Here is a 22,140-nt window from a genome sequence, read left to right as displayed (position 1 = left end):
TCTGGTTCAGTGCCCCTAAAAGACAACAAATCGGAACTCTTTAGAGAAGTGTTCCGGTTTACAATTATTGAACCGGAAGACTTACTCTTAAGTGTTCCGGTATACAATACAAAAAAGCCAAATATTTGTCTTTTCCGGAAGTCTTCAACGAAAATGGTAAAAAAAAATTGAAAGGGAAAATATACCCTATTTATATGAGGGTATTTTGGTCAAAAAAAATTAAATGTAGGGGTATGGATACAATTGTAGGGGTATAGGGTACAATTTTTTTTTTAAATGTAGTAAACCCTAACAATTTATCGTTTATCTATACCACATTTTTTAAATGTAGTAAACCCTAACAATTTAGGTTACAGTTTTCAATATGGTCTTAGCTAAGCTGACAGTTTAAAAACTTATATAATTAATATACTACATTTAATAAAAAAAAACTTGGAAAAAGTACTACCACATTTTTTTTCATATCTGAACTGTACAATATTTGTATAAAAGAATTAGGAAAATTATCTACTACATTTTGTAGGTGTATCAAATTTTGGTGATTTTCAGATGTTTTTAGAATAATTATTTTCTGTCAAAAACTAATAAAACTTTTAAAATGTATTTATGAAAGAGATAATTTGAGTTATTGAAAAATTGTAGAGGTGTGAAGTGCAGGTGTAAAGAGCCAAATAAAAAAACTTTTGATTTGGCCATATCTCAAATTATACAGTTTAGGTTAATAGCATTTTAGGTTATGACAGCTATCAAACTTCACAAAAATGGTTAATTTTAACATTTTCTTATTCATTAAAATCTTATAGTCTATATTTTTTTATATCAAAAATACATTGAGCTAAAAAAAACACCGTCTATAAATTTAATAATTTTTTCTATGATATAGTAAGTTATAGTTTATTAAAAAAAATTGCAAGAACATGTAATACAATTTTAAAAATATATTGATATTGTGTTGTAATAATTTGTAGAGATATTCAGTATAATATTTAAATAAAAATTTAGTGCACAGAAAAAATACGTCACAAGTAAGCATGATTTTTTTATATGATTTTACATGTAGTATGTCTAGTTTTTTTTTGTCAGATCTCATAACTACTATACCAATTGTATTATGTTCAAATTACAAGAAAGGACCTGGAACAACTTCCATGGTCCAAAAAAATGAAAAATTAAAACAATGAAAAAACTCTCATAAAGAATCATCTATAACCAGTTTCCTATTCACCAGAGACTTGTGTACGTCAACACCCTCGTTATCAGGGGAACCATTGTCAAAAGATTCCCTAATAATGACAAGGAGGTCGTCAATGGCCTCGAGATTCTCTTTTTCAATGAGTATCTCACACAAGAACATGATGTCTTTCTCCAATAATTCCAGCTCTTGGGAGAGCAAACCTGCACCTTCATTTTGTAAGCCGGTTTGAAACAAGAAAAATAGTCTCATCCAAATCTCAAACATTTTTCTCTCTGGTCTCTTTCATTTTTCTCTCTATGTATGTTCTCGTGTCAAAACCGTAGATAAATTCTCTAATCTTATGCACATATTCCTTCTCAGCATCAGAAAAGTCTAATTCACCTTCACAAAATGAGACTGGTCCCAATAGCGAGGGAACAATGGTTCACAAACACGCAAGTTGGCACCAGAGGTATTTCCTTCCCAAACTTGCGTATGGTTTAATGAACATTCTTAGTTTTGGGTCGTATAACAACATACATAAATTTAAATTTTTTAAAGGACTCAACCAAGATTTTAAAAGTCTTAGGAGATTGTTTAAAGGAAATAAGGCAAAATGGAGATACATAGGAGTCTCATTTAAAAAGGAGAAAAACCCTTAATTTTCATCAATTAAGGATGTCTTAATATTATGGTTAGACAGGATAGGGGTACCTTTTGAAGGTACCCCTACCTCGTCCAAATGGAGTCTTAAGACACAAGTTCACCATCAAATCTTAGTTCATGCTTTTATTTGTGAATAAGATACATGGGTCTTAGACCAAGAGAGAAACATAACTACATTTTAAAATATGAAAATCAATAATAAATGTATATCTCAAATACAATTGTCATTCACACTAATGTAGAATTCATAATTCATGGTTCACTCCACCATTAAGTCGTGAAGAAGATGAAACGTGTTTTGTTATACTCTCTTTTCTCTATAAGGATGACAACTGGATCCATTCCGAGTAGATATCCGCAAAATTTACCTACAATAGATAGGATAAAAATTCGCAATATGAATAAGACACGAACAATTACCCATTAAAATAGACGGGTACGAGCACGAGTACAGGTACTTTACTACCTATCCCGTCCCATATATATTTATATAAATTATTATTATTATTATGTACACAAGTTAATTTATCAATTTTATTGAGTACATCATTATTAAATTTGTATGCCCTTTTATATCAATCAATATTTTTTTATTTCTTCAACAATAACATCTTTTGATTTTTTAGTGTTATTAAAAACTTAAAACTACATAATAAATTATAATTGATCAATTATTTTGGTTAGAAATGCGGGTAAATGAGTATGAGCACCGGTATTTAGATACCCATAGAATATGGGTATAAATATTGATGCCCACGAGAATATGGACTCATATATAAAGATTCTTTTAAATTGGATGTATGGGGATGAATACTATAGGTACCTTATCCATACCCCCTCCATTTTCATCCCTGCTTTTTCGTGTTTGTTTCTATCATCAAAAGGAAAAATGAGGGGGATTTTTTTTTTCATTTGAACTTTAAAACTTAGGCATAATTATAATATAGGGTAAAACTACCGAACCATACAAATATGCACGAACTCCATACTTATCAATATCTAAATCTATCATGGGATTAATCCATTCTAACACATAAAAAGGTAAATATGTAGATACTTACGTGTTAAAACTTAACTTCAATAACTTTTTTTTCATACATTCTCTTAACTAACCTTTTCTTTCTTAAATCATACATCGTTGCATTGTTTCAATTTATTTAGTCAATGAGATTTTACTAGAATTTAATTTTAGTTGGCTTATTTATCAAATGAATGTCAAACTCACGTTTTTGAATGGACCACTTGAAGAGGAGGTATATGTAGGATAACCCCATGGTTTTGTAAAGAAAGATCAAGAGCTGAAGTTCTACAAATTGAGGAAAGTGCTATATGGTGTGAAGCAAGCTCCAAGAGCTTGGAATAAAAGAATTGATGGTTTCCTAAAGGGAATTGACTTCAAGAAATCTGTATCAGAGCATGGAGTATATGTGAAGACGGATGCTAGTGAAGGAGTAATCATCCTTTGTCTATATATGGATGATTTATTGATTACGAGCAGCAATGGTGAGTGAATGTCAAAGTTCAAGAGTGAACTTATACATGAATTTGAGATGAAGAACCTTGGTCTCATGACTTTTTTTTGCATTGAGTTTCACAAGTCAAAATTGGGACTGCTCATGCATCAAAGAAGATATGCTCTTGAGATATTGAAAACGTGTGAAATGGAGCATTGCAATGCTGCCATTTCTCCAGCTGAACCAAGGTTGCAATTATCTAAGAATGAGGATGAGGAAGATATTGATCCAAATCAATATAAGAGGTTGATCGGATATTTACGTAACTTGTGCAATACGCGACCAAACTTAGCATTTAGTATTTGTATTGTGAGTATATTCATGGAGAGACTGAATGTGTCTCATATGGTAGCACTCAAGAGGATCCTGCGTTATGTCAAAGATTTTGTTGACTGCGAAATACTATTTCCCACAACAAATACGGGTAGAAAATGCAATTTACTCTATTTTACCGATTCTAACTGGTGTGGAGATAAGGATGAATGAAACTCTACAACTGGATACATATTTATGTTCGATGTGATACCAAACTTTTGGTGGTCGAAGAAGGAACCGATAGTTATGCTCTGATCTTGTGGCTGAGTATATTGCCGCTTTGTTATGCGCGTGCCAACCTATATGGCTTATGAATCTATTTGAGGAGATGGGTAGCAGTGAGGGTGAGGTTGTCACACTCTTAGTTAACAAAGTTTCTACGATTAATCTTGCTAAGAACCCAATTGCACATGGGAGGAGCAAGCAAATTGAGATGAGGTACCATTATTTGAGGGAATTTGTTAGTGATAGAAGGTTACGATTGGGATATTGCAGAAGTGAGGACCAAGTTATTGATTTGCTGATAAAATGGGTCACAAATGATCTATTCAAGAAGATGAAAAAGAGCATGGGCATGGTGGACTTGCATCACATGAATTAAGGTGGTGTGGTGAAGTTTATGAAGTATTTCATATCCTGTAACCGATTACCACAAATCTGTAACCGGTTACAGCTGGAGTTAACATGCATTCTAGTGGCAAATAATTGATGTTTTCGTAGGGTAATCGGTTACCATAAATTGTGTAACTGGTTACCACTGAAGCTGAATTAATTTGTTTTAATTTCAGTGTCAGGTGTAACCGGTTACCTGTTTTAGCATAACCGGTTACAACCCCTAGTTTTTGTGTTTTCTGCTATTGAACTTGGTTAATTTACATTCCAATCATTGTGTAACTTGTATATAAGTACGTAGGGTGCACTCTCACTCTAGTTAATGAAATTACTCATTCTCACCCTCAATTCTCTCTCTCTCTCTCTCTCTCTCTCTCTCTCTCTCTCTCTCTCTCTCTCTCTCGCTCTCTCTCTTCTCTCTCTCTCTCTCTCTCTCTCTCTCTCTCTCTCTCTCTCTCTCTCTCTCTCTCTCTCTCTCTCTCTCTCTCTCTCTCTCTCTCTCTCTCTCTCTCTCTCTCTCTCTCTCTCTCTCTCTCTCTCTCTATCTATCTATCTATCTATCTATCTATCTATCTATATCTATCTATCTATCTATCTATCTATCTATCTCTCTCTCTCTCTCTCTCTCTCTCTCTCTCTCTCTCTCTCCTCTCTCTCTCTCTATATATATATATATATATATATATATTATATATATATATATATATATATATATATATATATATATATATATCTTCTCCTCTTTCACTTTCCATACACCAAATTTACTCAATCAAAGTTTCACCAACTTGGTGGTTGCTTGTTCTAACATTTGACATCAAGTGTCTAGTTTAGATCCACAAATAACTTGTGTGCAACATGAATTCAGTTTCCAATAACATAATCCTTGCAAGTTTACCCATTCTTAATAAGAAGAACTACGATAAGTGGTACAACCAAATGAAGGTGTTGTTTGGCTACCAAGATGTTCTTGAGGAGATCAATAATGGTGTTACTCCTCTTGTTCAGAATGCTACTGAAGCGTAGCAAACAACACATAAAGAAGAGAAGAAGAAGGATTACAAAGGGTTGTTCTTGATTCATCAATGTGTTGATGGTGACAACTTTGAAAAGGTTGGTGATTTTGATTCGTCGAAGCAAGCTTGGGAGATATTAGAGAAAGCTTATGTGGGAGTTGACAAAGCGAAGGTGGTGAGGTTACAAACTCACAAACGACGTCTTGAATTGATTCAAATGGAGGAAAATGAGACAACCAACGATTTTGCGACGAGAATCACTCGGTTGGTGAACCAAGTGAAGGCGTGTGGAGAAACCATTACAGAGTAGTATGTTGTTGCTAAGATCTTGTGTTCTTTAACACTAATATTTGATAACATAGTTGTGGTGATTGAGGAGTAGAAGGATCTTGTGACGATGAGAAAATCAGAGTTGTAACATTCTCTTGATGCCCATGAGCAGAGGATGGAGGAGAGGAATAACAATAAGGCAAGGGCAGAGATAGCTTTGCAAGCTCGTTTCAATGAGAAAGACAAGAGATCGAAAATAAAATGGCCCTTGAAGAACAAAAGGAATTTTCAGAATTTTGGTGGAAAAGAGTCCCAAGATTCAAAGAATTCTATGAGTCAAAGGGGTGAGAGAAGCTACAACAAGTTTAAAGGTGAAAGAAACAGATTTGACAAGAGCAAGGAGCAATGTTACAAGTGCAAGGAGCAATGTTACAAGTGCCAACAGTTTAGTCATTTTGTGAAATAATACAACGCAGACAAGAAGGAATCTCAAGGGGATGAAGCCAAGGTTTCAAGGCAAGAGTTTGATGAAGAGAACTCTTGGTCATTATCACATAAGCGAATTATAGCAATTTACAACTGCGGGACAGCAGCTGCAACAACTCAAAGAATGCAGAAAAATTAGGTTGCAGCCGATTGAATGATATTGTTGATCGGTTGCGTGAAAAGGAAGATGCCATGATGAGTATGAAGGGGGATCAATGCAGCGAGGAGTGGTATTTGGACTCGGGTTGCTCAAATCATATGACGGGAAAAAAGCACTGGTTTGTCAAAATCAATCGTGTCATGAAGAACAAAGTAAAGTTTGCAAATTACACCACTCTGATGGACGAAGATATCAGTGATGTTTTGATCATGAGAAGGGATAATGGACATTCCTTGAACAAATATGTCTTGTATATTCCAGGAATTAAATTTAACCTTCTAAGCATTGACCAATTTCTTGAGAAGGGGTACAAAACTCATATGGAAAACAAGGGGTTGCACGTTTTGGATGCTGAAGCTAGCGAAAATATACCTGAATGCATCGCACGCTCGAGCATACAACAGAGTCGTCGTCAAACTTTATTTATTCCCGGAGGAAAGGGAAAACATCGATAAAACCCAGGGAAAGAGAAACTGGGTAAGGAAGTTGATTATGCAAGGGGAATGTATTATCACCCCTAACATCTATTGTACTCAACGAGAACCATTTTAATTGTTCTTGGTCGAATGGGTGTTATATCTAAAGATTACTCGCGAAAGAATAAAGGGAAAAGAAAAGAATAAATAGAGTGCTCAATGAGGATTAGGGTCATCATGCCTACATATCCTTATAGTGTAATAAGGAATTAAGAGCTTTGTTGTTCATAAAACTAATGATGGGAGGTGAAAGAAGTTGTGATAAAGGTACTGTCTGAACTAAAGGATTGTATGATCTGAACCCAAAAAGGGACGAAAACTGAACCCAAGAGTAAAACTGACGTGAATCATTTTTGGGGTAGCCGGAAGCGTGGTGCCACTATATATGGTATGTCCGAAAACAAAGAGAATTAAGTGTTTGGTTTGACAACACAAACAACTCTTGGTTCATAAAGCATACACAAGATAGAGCTTAAAGAGATAGTGTATTTGGATCAAACATAACAGTATATCACATGGAGTGAATGAAGGTAGAATTATGAATGCATCATGGAGATAAATGAAATGATAGAGGAAAGTAACCAAAGTCAAAGAATTGAGGGTCTTGGTAAAAATGACTGAAGTGTATAATTTGGAACCAAAGGTAAGGGTATATTGGAATCCATAGGAGAATGAAATTTGTACCATAGAGGGTAACAAGCTTATTGGCCAAAAAATAAGGAATTAAATGTTTGTGTACGATGCAAATAACTCTAGGTACAAATGCGGACTGCCACTATATCATCCTAAAAGGGTATATATGGAATTCCAAAGAAAATTGTATTTGGTTTCAAAGAAACAGTATGTCACTGGGGTGAGCGGTTCAATGATTGAAGGTAGATGACGGATCATGAAAGATATGGATGGTGCCCTATCAGTAGGAATAATTAGGATTGTGCTCGCCAAGGATTCACATCCTCGTGCCTACATATTCTCATCATGCAATGAGAAATCCAGAGCATTCGTAGTTCGTGGAACCACGAGAACAAAGAGAGAGAAAGAGATAAGTGATGAAAAGTATAACTTGTACCAATAGAGTGGTGGAAACAAAAAGATGTTTGTCTAAGCAACAAGGACTTATAAGACGAACACACTTTTCAAGGGTTAATTGCAGTGGAAACAAATAGAGAGATGTCTTCCTAGGCAACAGGGACTTATAAGACAAACACAACTTCAAGGGTTGGTTGCAATGTTGTTTAGTACATGGAATAATGTATCACTGTAGGGAACAAACAATATGAAATCAAAGAAGAATGGTATCTTGGATCCATGAAGGAATAGACTCTGAACCGAAGAGTAAACAAGCATCTTAGCCAAAAAGAAGGAATAAAGTGTTTGGTTTCGTAGCCAAACATATCTTGATTCACAAGGTGGACTGCCGATATATCGTCCTAAAAGGATGTGCATAGAGTCCAGGGAAAAATGTGTTTGATCTTAAAAAGATGGTATTAATTGATGAATGGAGAAAGGAAGGATTAATAAATAAGTTAGCTATAAATAGGATAGAAATAAATAAGGTAGGATTAACAAATAAGGTAGAAATAAATAAGTTAGGATTAATAAATAGGGTAGCTCACAAAGAATCTGAATCCTCATGCCTACGTATTCTCACCGTGCAATGAGAAAGTCAGAGCTTTCATAGTTCAACCTACTAGGACTGACAACAAGAGACTAAGGCAAGAGAAATGATATATTGATTTCCAGGGTACACAATCCTTCGAGGCAGAAAGAGGAGTGCCAAGGTTCACAACCTACTAGGCAAGGAATCACCACCAGATTCTATAACTTCTTAAAGAACTGAACTGCCAAGGTCTATAACCCAAAAGGCAAAGAGAACATGTGCTAGAGTCTGTATCTCTTAAGGAAAAGGAAAGTACTGCCAAGGTCTATAACCTGATAGGCAAGGGGATTTCCAAAATTACATAACTCTACAAGGCTACTCAAAGGGATTGTCAAGGTCCATAACCAAGTGCCAAAGTCTATAACTCCATATGCACATAAAGAGCTTGACAAGGTCCACCACCTCATGGGACAAATGAAGATTTCCAAGATCCAAAACCTAACAGGCAAGAAAAGGTTGAATTGATTGAAAGAAGGTGTACAACCACAAGGGGCTAATAGCAATAATGCTTCATTATTGAAGTGTTGAATGATTGATGTTTGCTTGAAGAAGGCTTATCAATGTATGATTCAAATTGCACTAAAGTCTATGAACAAAGGCAAATACCTTGAGCAACTAGGTCATTTGTCCCGTACCCAAGGATACCATAGACAAGGATAGGAATTCTCCACTCTCATCATTCTTTGTTTCTTAAGGCTCATGGCATACAAGTTGAATCAGAATTGACAAGTTGTTGATAAGAGATCCTGAATGTTGATCTTGATGATGCAATGAAGACTTAACAATCACATAATTAGAATTGTTCTAAAGTCTATGGATAGAGGTGAATACGATGAGCAACTGGGTCATTCATCCTGTACCCAAAGATATTCAGAATGAGTTAATGGAATTCTCCACTCTCATTTATTCCCTATTTCTTAAGGCTAGTGCCACATAATTTTAATCTTGATTGGCAAGCTCTTAAAGAAACACCTTTGATATGTCTTGTATAATCCACTGCTTGATTTTTCTAGGATGCCTTACATGAAATACTGAACTTGAAGCCTTGAGATCCATAGCCTTACAAAAATAGTCTCTTCAAGTGATCAAGGGACTTTTGATCACTTAACTAGACTGTGGAATTATATGCAATCAAATGATTTAGTTAATCAAAATTTCTTTTGATCAACTTAAATCAAAGGGATGAATTAATGGTTAATTATGTACAAATGTGTAAAGGTTAATCAGTTAATCAGATGATTCACAAATCCTAAGCTAATGGCACATGCAAAGGTTACGTTCAAATTAATCAAACAAATCAAACATCAAACTTTCACATGGAAAACAATTGATTAAATTGATTAATCAAATCTAAACCAAAACCCTAATCTAAGGGAGCATGAATTTCCCTGATTTTCCTAAGACCTATGGGGCAAAGTCATGCTAAATACATATTAAACACATGAAATTATGGAAAAAAAGTAAAGTATTAAAAGTTGAAATTTAATCATGTCAATTCTAATGTCTAAGTAAACATGAAATGAAATTAAAAAGAAATTAACAATTAAACTTAATTAAAAGCTAATCCTAATTAATTAAACTCGACTAAAATTAAATCCAATTAAAATGAATTTATCTATTAAAAATATCTATTTAAATATGTATTTAATGTTAGAAAAAAAGAGAGATTAAAAGAGAAGAAAAAGGAGTAACAATTAAAATAAAAAAGAAAGAAGAAACTGCCGGGGGGTGTAAGCCCCAAAAGGGGTGCTAGAAACAAGGAAAGGTCCAATAGGGGCCAAAAAGGGCCCAAATGACCAACTCAACAAAAAAATCCATGCAGTTTTGTCCCATTCCTATTTTGTCCTATTAGGCTGCATTGGACCAGCCAGAACGCGCCACATGGTGTAGAGAGAAAAGAAAAAAAGGAATAAAAGCTAAGGATACGTGTCACGATTCTAGGAGTTCTGAGTTTAATCAATAATTATTCATTCATTAATTACATACAATCTTCAATTTTGATCTACTAAAATATATAAATAAAAAACTAATATGCAAATTATATATCATCGGACTCGATTTCTCGCGAGGAATCCTAATATGCGGTCGAATTTTGTAAATGAGCCACGAATTTTGAAGAATCGTGCGAAAAGGTGGAAAAAAAGTATGTAAAGAATCGATCGAGTCACATTCGTTATAATGGTTTCCATTTGGTACTGATATAATCGTGACGAAAAAAGTATGAACAAGTAATCGCATATTCATAATCGTGACGAATTTTTGGTACTGATATACCAAAAGTACCTAACGGCACCATTGTATACACATGTCCAAACTAAAATATAAAACTATGGCACATGTTATACAATAAAGCCTAAAAATAAAAACCTAAGATCTATGTACATAACTTCGTTGCACATAATCCACAATGGAAGATCACAACAGTCATAATCCTTTGAAACATCATCATGCATCTTCACTTGAATATGACCTGCAAATAACACCTAAAAAATAACAACGATAATGGGATGAGATAATAATCTCAGTGAGTTCCCATATCATATGGGTTCACTCAACTCTACAGGGGTTTTAATCGATTTCTAACTTACGACTTTATCTTTGTTACTTGTGTATCACTCACACCCCGTAACCAAGACTTAAGTATCTAAGGGAATTTACGTTTCGTATGGAAAATACATAACGTGAGTTCACATAACTTAAAGCATTTCTATTTGGGAATGCAAACAGTAACACAAGAGTGATTAGCCCAAATCGATCACAAGACCTAATCAATCATCCTTCAGATAAGGTCGATGGAAAAACCAGACCTCCACTACAAAGACTATACTATCTACCAGATCTGGTCAATAATACCACACATCCACTGCATGGAATCACCCTCCATTGGATATTGTCAATGGGATCTAGACCTCCACTGCATAGAAAAAACCCTCTAATCAGATATGGTCAATGGATATTAAACCTCCACTGCATGAATTACACTCGCCATCATATATGGTCAATGAATACTAGACATCCACTAAAAGGAAAGCACCAAGCCCTTTTCCACCAAATATGGTCAATGGATACCAAACCTCCACTAAAAGGAAAGCACCAAGCCTTTTTCCACCAAATATGGTCAATGGATACCAGACTTCCACTAAAAGGAAAGCACCAAGCCCTTTCCACCAGATATGGTTAATGGATATTGGCCTTCCACTATATAGATTTCATCATCCAATAGATATTGTCAACAGAGTCCATACCTTCACTACGTTGAATACTTTTAACAGAGTTATAGTCATCTGTCTCAATGATTTTCCTTTCCATATTATTATTCTATATAAGTATCGAACTCGAGATAAGCACAGATGGGGGTTATTCTTGAATACACGATTATTCGCAACAATTTCCATGTGGCTGTATCACAACCATCATGGGATTATGCACCATTCCATGTTATTATATCAAAATCACAATATAACATAACATGTTTCCATACAAGCTCGTTGAATCGTAATTATGACATAGTTCCCATTTTATGCCTCTGGCATTCTCGTGGATGGGAAGACTCAACTCTAGCGACTACTTTCTCATGGATGCACACCTAGGCACCTCTTACATTCGATTATCGCAACCTAAGTTATTTTCCATAAACTAAGTTATCTTTCTAATTCATTCACCTAGTTATACATCTAAGTTTCCTCACTCATTATCATAGGCTTTTAATCGTGTTATTACACAATCAACACAAACAACATTTTATAGCATACATAAAACACACATGATGATATAACATGCTACAAGAACCATTTGCAAAGCTATCACACAGCTCGCCTCAATCTAACTTATTCCGCTATCATCCACATGTTAAACATTTGTCTGATCATCCTAAAGTGGGGTTAACCGGACTCAAAGGTAAATTACTGTGGAATAATTTATAGAGGCTTCTCTCTATATCATAGTCCTCTATGTTAGCTTCCTAACTCATCCGTTCTCGCATCAATTGGAACTACCATTCCCGTTTTATCATGGAAATAGGGAAAGAAGTCATAAACATACATACGAAAAGGTAAGTATAAACAATTCACCATAAGAAAACATTTAAATAAGCATCATCATCAGATCTACCTTTATAAAATCTTTCCAACGCATCTGACCGCGTCTCATTCAGAGTTACGAAACTCAAGTTACGTCACAAATAGTGCAGATGGGAAAATGCACAAAGTTGTCATCCGCGTTGAGCGCCGAAAAAGTGGGGCTAAGCGCCATCAGTGCTAGAAACTGTACTTGTAAGTGGTCTAAGGCGCGCTGAGCGTCCCCGAGATGTGCTAAGCACAAAGACTAGACAATGCAACTTCCGAAACACCCGGAAACACAATTTTGGCCCTAAATCTCATAATTTTTACACCCCAAAGTATGAATAAATATAGAACAATAAAAGCAGCAACAACAACAACAACAACTTTCTTCCTTAAGATATTCTCATAATACCAACATAAAATCTAATACATCAACACCAAAACATGGTTTCAACACCAAGAACCAACAACAACAACATCCTCACATAATATCATGAGTCATGACTCCAAGAACAAGAACATAATATCATCAAATGTCATGGATTAAGAACAACAACAAGATAGAAGCAACATCCTCATGCCATTATCAAACAACAATAACACAAAACATGATCATAATCATATACCAACCATTAACTCCACCATCAATCAAAAGATCATTAAACCCTAATTCAATTTTTCATAAATTTCTTCCCTAAAAGCTAAGCTATCTAGGAACTCAACTCAATCTAAGAAGATGGTGAAGAAATTGAGATGAAGTTGATGATGATGATGATGATTCCATGAACTTTCCTCTTCTTCTTCCTTGAGTTTCTTCTTCTTATTTCTTCCTTCCTTTTTTTCTCCTTTTTTCTCTTATTCCTTTCTTCTTTCTCTTTATTGGTTTTTCTCTTCTTCTCTTCTTCTCTTATTCTTATCCATTCTTCCTTCTTTTCCTTTTATGTTTTCTTTTCTTACCCCCACACAAATATATATATATATATATATATATATATATATATATATATATATATATATATATATATATATATATATATATATATATATATATATATATATATATATATATAATATGTGGATATTTCTTACTACTAGATCAATTGACCAATTAGTAATGTTACCAAAATGTCCCCTCGTTACTTATTAATAAAGATTAGTCTCTTTCAATCAGGATTAATCTCTTCTGGGTCCACAGATTACTCTATTTGTCCTTACTGACAACTTCTAGAGCACATAGGAGTTCAATATGTCTTAATTGATAGCAAATAGAGCCATTCTACGGGCTAGCCCTAATGGATAGCGAGCTAGCCCAAGTCATGTGATTTTTCGGGCCTGGCGGATCGGCCCATGTGGACTAGCCCATTTGACAACTCTAATAGAGCGTATGTCATACCCCAAAATTTATCCTACCCTTCACCATGATCATATAGATCACTAACCTAGACATTTGCACATCATCATAAGCATTCATTTCATCTACATAAGCAAGGTTCAACACAAGAGAGCAGTGACTTGAATTCAGAGCTTTATGCTTATACCTAGTGGAAACTAGAGTTTCTCAGCAAACTTGGGGTGGCCCCAATCAAACCCTAACAGGGAGATGCTTGGGTATTATGCTTGTATCTGGTGTCAATGGTGGCTTCTTGAGGGAGCAAAACCCTAATTTAGGGGTCATCACTTGGTCATGGCTCCATAAACCCTAATCAGGTCAAACTCCTATGATTTGGCCTCTTAACCCTAATTTCAGCTGGCACATAATCAGGATGTTTGGTCTCCTAGCTTTATGCATTCAACAACTTCTTGTTCCTGGTTCATTCATGTGGAGTTCTTGGTTGTGTTTCTATTCACCATGCTCATGATCATTGATTCTAGTGTTTGGTCTATGTAGGTTGTAGTTCATGGCACATCTTGATCCTTTCTAAGTCCTTTGTTTCATGATTGTCGTTGGAGTGTCACTCGTGATTAGTTCAGCCAATGTCATAATATTCATTTCACCCTATTCCAATACATGTTCAAGATCCATTTATTCATATAAAAATAACTTCAAATTCATTTCAAGAGCCATTCAGTTCAAATATCAATCCAAGTTCATTCAGATGGGGAAGTGTCATTCATTACATGATCATAAAGGGTCCATTACATGAAAAAAATGCAAAGAGAGGTGTGTTAACCAACAGTTGACTTTTTGACCAACAATTGACTTTTTGGTCAACTTTGACCAAAGTCAACTCAAACCCTTAAGTCATGGCCTATGCACACTCAAGTCTTGACATTCACTCAAGTCTTAATTCCATGAGGTTATGTGATTCATCTGTGAAGAGTTCATTGGCCCTACCATGGAAGGCATTCCATGTCATGTTTTAATTAATCCAATTCAAAGTCAAGTCTTGATTCATGATCATTACAAGTATCCATTCATATTCAAGGATTAATTCCAAGTGTCGAGATCAAGTCAAAATCTCACATTCATTCACAATCATTTACAATTCATCATAATGTCTATTCCATGAGGAAAGTACAAAAAAAAAAAAAACTTTAACTAATTATTGACTTTGGTCAACAGTTGACTCTTTGGTCAACTTTGACCAAAGTCAACTCATCCATTTTTTAACCATCTCAGGCCTAATCTAGCTCTTTTCCCTTGATTCATCATCCAAGAGTCATGTTTGATGTGTTTGACTTTGTATCTTCATTTCCAAGTAACTTGTCTCACTCTCAACTTCATGTGTACCTTGCCATGACTTGGTCTTTTGGTTTTGCCAACCATGGTCCTGCATTGCTAACATGATCTTGCATTCACCACAACCAAGCATCGCAGTCATATGATTTGATACTACACTTCCAGCGGCCATTTGAACGAAATAATGCTCATGAGTTTGGTCTGAGACTCACTATGACAACCATTCTGCCATCACCCTGCAGCAGCCTACAAGGAAACCAATTGGCACTGTCAAGTAGAAATAGGTCATTTGATTGCAGCCATCACCTTTGCTCCACGAGTCTCCAGCATGGCAAAAGCTACATCTGTACTACATCAGAAGTTAGGACCTGCAATTAAAGAATCCAATTCAGGTCATGTTAAGAGGCAACCTCCAGCCGCATACTTAAGTTACCGGCAGCATCTGCAACGTCCAACAGGAGCCAATCCTGTAGCACATTAAAAACATTGCCAATACTTTGCACCAAACCAAAACACACAAATTAATAAACCTGCAACAAACCATTTCACGAACCTGCAACAAACCATTTCACGAACCTACAACAAACCATTTCACAAGCCTGCTGCAGACCTGCTATGCCAATTGCACTCCAAAGGTTTCAGAATCATCAAAAAGGGCTCGCTTGAATTCAGATACAACATCATATGTTGAATTGACCAAAATTCCTAGAAATATTAAAGTAAATCAGAAGTGCAAAGAGCAATGGAGAAAGCTACTTCATAGTCAACAGGAAAATAAACGTAAGTTGGAAGAAGATATTGAGAAAGAAAAAGGCGCGCTTTCTCCCTCGCTGGTTTCGTGTTCTTCTCAACTGACACTCGTTTTTCAGCAATTCGCATTGCAGATTGCAATTGAATCAATCTGAATATGGATTCATTAAGCCCTGCCGTCTTTGTCAATGTGGAACTGTTACCCTTCTGTGTTTGAAGAAGGGTTCGTACAGTGATACAAGTCGTGCGATCTGAGGGTTTAGTTGTCATTGGAAAATCACCGGATGAGAAGCAGATTGTTGTAAAAGTATCACCTGATTCACCCCTACCATCTCCTCTTACAGCTTTTGTAGAAGTTATTGGTATCGTTAACAGTGACAAGTCCGTCAAAGCTGAGTTATGGACCAACTTTGGGGATGAAATTGATATGTTCAGCTACCATAAGCTTTGTCAGCTTGCAAATGGAGAGTTCAAACACTTGTTCCTGTGATTTGAATTTACAACACAACCTTATCTGACTATACAAACACCTCTCTATCAGATGCAAATGGAGGATTCAAATACTTGTATCAGTTTTCATGGTAAATAATTTGTGCTTGTTATAATTCAAATCTATGGAAAAAAATTGGAGGCAACAAAACAAAGCCCTGTCATCAGATGGAAACACGAGGATTGCAGCATGCCTAGGTCCAATGCAAGATGCTAGTTCTGACAGAGGAAAGCAACCTGCATTGCCTCAAGAGGGAGAAAACCTATATATGAAAAAGCAAACAACAATTCAACCTGGAAGGCTTATGTTACCAAGCAACCAAATGCCTCATGCATAGATCGTATCTAAAGATGAGCCTGTTGATGAATTGCCTGATTATGAGCGTCCCATTGCAATGGTTCCTCCTGAACCTGCTGAGTTTCCACCTGATAACAAAGTTGGCATGGGCGTTGTCTATCCAGCAGCACATAGAGTGATCCCTCTAAATGAAACATACCAATACAGACCTACACTTGGCTCCATCACCATCATCATGAGCACCCATGTTGTAGCAGCACTGAACACCATCAATAAGCAAGGTCAAGCCAATGCAAGGAAAGAATAAGGGTGCAACAGTTGTAATACCAATGCATACATACCAGAAGCGAGTGTAACCAAACATGTCATGCTTCAAGGGCGAATTACAGTGCAAACCCTGAGGGAATGATCATGCCCTGCAAAAATTCAAACCAATGATTATCCAAGCAACAATCCAAATCAGTTTGGTTCAATAACGGATATCCACAGTTGGATCATAGAAATTGAAGCAAATGGATTAGAGAGTAAATTTGTGTCAAATCCCACGTGACTTAATTCATGACTTAAGACTCACCTTCACTCAGATGCCAGCTGGACGAATCAGATTTAACTTCTGATCCAATTCTCCAAATTGCCCTCTTGGATCAAGCTATATAAGAGGCAATCATTGGGGTTCAGATTTTTTTCCCTCATTCGAAAAGCATTGTGCAATCACTTCCCACCTTCAGTACACGCTCATTTTCCATTGTTGTGAGAGCTTCATCACTCGAAGCTCTACACGGCAGAGCTAGGCCACCGCCACCGCCGGAAGCTTCAAAGCTTGAAGATTGTTACCGCTCGCACGCTTCCAATCTGTTTCAACATTACGAGAAGAGGAAGAGAGGCATTCAGAAGTGGATAGGAGTTGCGCTCGTGACCTTCGTCATCATCGTCGCCACCTCCGTCGTCGTCTTCGACAGGTAGCTCTTAATCCATATGCTTACGCTTCGATTCATTTGCCATGATGATGTACTGGATTGTAGAAGTAGGAGCCATAACCTGATGGTTTGTTTTGTCACCGTCGCGTAGTCGTTTGTGAAGTTCTGGTAGAATCTCCATACGAGACCTGAGAGCGTGTCCACTTGTGTGAATAAGCGCGTTTAGATAAGCGCTTTTCTGTTTATTTTTCATTTTTGTTACCTGCTTTCAGTAGATACAGTATAATGGATTGGATATGGCCCAAAGCAATGCTGCATTGCGTTTCACTATCCGCACCCCCAGGCCTTGAATCTGAGGCTGTTGGACCTCCTGGTGCAAAGCCCAATCGATTCTGCTTAAAGAGGCCAGGCTTTGTTAATTTGGATTTAGCTACATTAATTGGATATTAATCTTGATGCTTAGACAGTATTTTGTTAATTAGGATTTAATCTTTGTTAATTGTTTTAGAATTAATTATTAAGTGTCTTAGAGTTGGTTTAATAATTTTTTAGAGTTAATTTGATAATTGTCTTAGAGTTGGAATTTGCTAATTGGTTGGAATTTTATTTGATTTTTATTTTTGATAATTGTTTTGAATTTTAGAATTTTAATTGATTTTGAGCTTATGATAATAGTGTGGTTTATGTGGATATTAGAATTTAATGTAGATTTTGATATTGATATTGAACATTATATTAACTTTGATTAACCTTCTAACAATTAACTCTAACATTTAATTTCCGCCTTCTAACATCTAATTCTTTACAATTCCGCTTCTAATTCCTTTAATTTTCCGCATTTTAATTTCCACTCCTAACCTTTAATTTTTGTCATTTACTTTATGCACTTTTATTTTTTATTTTGCTTTTATCACATTATGCATCCATATTCCATCATATTCACTTCATTCTAAAATGAATATAAAATGGTTAAGACTTTAAAAAATGAAAAGGATAACAATTTCCCAATCATGAAGAGAACTTTGGACAACGGACTTAGAGACTCATTAGGACCCTTTGCAAAGGAGACTTTGGATAAATGTGATCTAACATGGAAGAAGCGTGCAAGAATCAAGAAGAATTTGTAATATCAATTGTAATCTTTTACTTGCTTTCCCATTTAGAACACAATTGCACACACATGGCTTTCTCTTGGGCTACCTGACAATGAGACCTTTTATTTCCACACTCCCTTGTACTTTACATGTACCCCCTCCCCTTTATCGTGTACGCATTTACTCGCTTTCTTTTATTGTTTGGTTAGATACTCCTTAGGCATTAGCAACGTCCACCCACTCAAAATCGATAATCAAACCCTTGATCCAACGTCAAGCGGTCTTTTCAAATCAAATTCAATAAACAAACCCTTGATCCAACGTCAAGCGGTCTTTTTCAAAGCAAACCCAAAAACACAATAAATGGCAATTAGGATCGTACGTCACGAGCCTTAAGTGATAAAGAAGGGATGAGACTGGAGTTTTCCTACACTCATTCTGAATGCTTCGAACACAAGATGTTTGGCTTGACCGTTTGAGGTATTCACCTTTATCCATAGTCTTAAGTGCAATCCCAAATCAATAACACTTTCTCAAAAGCATAAAAACCACTCTACACATTCAAACCTTTTGTTTGAGCCTTAGGGCGACACCATTCGAAAACCCTTCTTCAAGGTAATAAAATCAACAAGGCAAACACAAACAAATTTCAAAACCACGAACTACGAAAGCTCTGATTTCTCACTTCAACAAGTGGGCATACGTAGGCACGAGGATCCAATCCTTGGCGAGCACACTAATTTAAAATCTACCTCCACTCCGTAAACCTTTGGCAAGAAAATATTCGATAAATGATACACACGTAAGCGCAAATATCCTAGATGGTTCCCATGGAGTACCATGGATGTGAGGGGTGCTAATACCTTCCCCTTGAATAACCGACTTCCGAACCTGTTCGTGGTTGCGACGACCACTCTTTGGGGTTTTCTCGATATTTTCCCTTTCCTTTGGATTAAATAAAAACCGATGGCGACTCTGTATTTTTCGCGTAGCGACAGCTGGCGACTCTGCTGGGGACACCTCCCTAAGCAAGTCAAGCCTAATTTAGGTTGATTCCTCGTATGTGTGTATGTTTATCCTTTTGATTGCTTGCTTTATTTATTGCCTTTTGCTTTAAGTTTTATGATCTAACGTGTGGTTCCATGATTCTATGATACCAAATGGATGGCGCTTTGATTGCAAGTAACCTTGTGGGAAAGACTCTCTACCCGAGTCTAGAGTGAAAACTTGAGATAGGAGAGGTTGAGTAGTATGGGCCACCGAGAAGCTTTTCTCGTAAGGATCGATACGAGAACCTCACTTAGAGTAGATTCTTTTGGAGACGTTGACGATCGTCAAGCTTTTGGCGTAAGCGATCAATGTCTTCATTAGGATCCATGACTCTAAGGACCTTTGTAGAACATTAAACCTATGACCTATTAAGAATGATGGTCACATAGTGCGGGTCCCCAAGAAACTTTTCTCGTGTGGGTCGGTACGAAGATCTCACTCAGAAGAGATTTTCTTGATGGAGTTGACGACCGGAAAGCTTTTGCCGTAAGTGGCAAACAGTCAAGGAAGTCCATGACTTTGAGACCCTTGTCTAGAACCTGATGTCGATGGTCGCGTAGTTCAGGCCCCCGAGAAGCTTTTCTCGTGTGGGTCAGTACGAAGATCTCACCCATAAGAGGTTCATTTGAGGGAGTTGACGACCGGTAAGCTTTTACCGTAAGCGTCAAACAACCAAATGAATTGATGATTTTGGGGTCCCTATCTAACCCTAGACTTCGACCAGTGAGATCCCAGTTGAAGAAAGCAATCAGTGTTGCCCTCCATCCGTATTTTGAGACTTTGATCTTGAACCTGTTTATGTGTACAGCTTGTGAAGGCCGTGCTTATGAACCAAATCATTCATGCATTCATATACTCATGCATCATGTGCATATACGATAAAAATAAGGCTCTTAGTATCTGATGTTTATTGCAGGAAACTACGAGGACTTTGCAAAGCAATCATGAATTCCCTCCTCATAAAAAGTACATTCTCCTTCAGGTACAAGGAACCCAGATTGGATAGCTTGAAAGCCCTGAGCTCCAAGATAGCCCCTGTCAAATACAAATGCTATGCGGCCTATGGGAACATTCTGGATTTGGTGAACGAGAGTGTGGACGACATGGCCCTCACTGCCTTGGCTCAGTACTACGATATCCCGATGCGCTGTTTCACCTTTCCGGACTTCCAGATAGCTCCCACATTGAAGGAATTTGAAAGGCTCTTGAACCGCTCCATCAAAGATCATAATCTGTTCCCCAAGGTCGAAGAAGAATTTGCCATGCCCAAGCTAGCATCTGTGTTAGGGATCGAGGTAGGTGAATTGGCAGCCAGTTGGGCCCCGAAGGGAACTGACAAAGGATTCGCCAGAAAGTTCTTGGAAGGTCATGCGTGAAGGTTCTCCAAAGAAAAGAAGTGGGATTCTTGCATAGTAGTGTTAGCATTGTTGATTTATGGGATCGTTCTATTCCCGAATATCGACAACTTCATAGATCAGGTTGCGGTGAATATCTTCTTATCCGGTAACCCAGTGCCATTTCCCTTGGCCGACTTCTACCATACTTTCCACACTCGCCATGAGAAGAAAGGTGGAACTTTCCTATGTTGTGCTCCAATGTTGCACATATGGATGAAGAATCACATGCCTCTAACCGATCCCTTCGTGTCTAAAGACCTCTCTTGGTGCCAGAAGTTTGCGTCACTCTCGTCCAGTACCGTCCAGTGGTATAAAAGGGAGTGGGAAACCCAAAACATCATTCTCAGATGTGGAGGATTTCCGAATGTACCCTTATTCGGCACACATGGATGTATTAATTACAATCTTGTGCTGTGTATGAGGCAGTTTGGACATGCGATGAATGGGCCCCCTAAAGAGGAAGACTTAGCCCCTTTTGTCAACAACACGGTTGATCCACTCAACCCAGCAGTGAGAAAAGTAAGGCAAGCCTGGAACAAGATCGTTAGAAGCGGTCCAGAGCTTGGCAAGAAGAACGTCATTGCTAGAGAACCGTATGTGAAATGGGCAAAAGAGAGGGCCCGAGTAGTCAAGATGCCTTTCTACTAAGAGTCCACATCTCTCCCTCTAGTGCTTGAGCCTAAGCCCATCTTACAAGAGGATGTCGACAAATTCACCAGTAAGATAAGTGAGCTCGAACTAGAAAACACCCGCTTACGACTCCAACTCATCAAGGAGAAGCAAAGGGGTGATGATCTAGAATACGAAGGCAAAGAGGTTAAGACCTTGTATGAGACCAGTAAAAAGAGGGAAAGGGAGGAAAAAGGTAAGAAAGAATGGGTCGGCGGTGCGCTCGTAGGAGCTAATTCAGAACTTGATGGACGAAACAACGAACTGGACCGAGCATGGCGTGTTGTTCGAGACTTGGAAAGAATTCTGGAGCTTACCAATAGGGATAAGAAGAGTGCCAAGGAAGATTACAAAGCTCAGATCAGTGAATTGAGAAAGACCATCAA

At 37.0% G+C, this 22,140-nt stretch overlaps 1 pseudogene; it reads left to right on the top strand.

Annotated features, from left to right (window-relative positions):
- Window positions 1-15,897: 15,897 nt before the first annotated feature.
- Window positions 15,898-16,463, top strand: LOC127093217 (replication protein A 14 kDa subunit B-like; annotated as a pseudogene).
- Window positions 16,464-22,140: the final 5,677 nt, after the last annotated feature.

Source organism: Lathyrus oleraceus, chromosome 6 (genome assembly GCF_024323335.1).
Source record: "Lathyrus oleraceus cultivar Zhongwan6 chromosome 6, CAAS_Psat_ZW6_1.0, whole genome shotgun sequence".
NCBI classification, from domain to species: Eukaryota; Viridiplantae; Streptophyta; class Magnoliopsida; order Fabales; family Fabaceae; genus Lathyrus; species Lathyrus oleraceus.
This window is presented reverse-complemented; position numbering and strand designations above follow the sequence as displayed.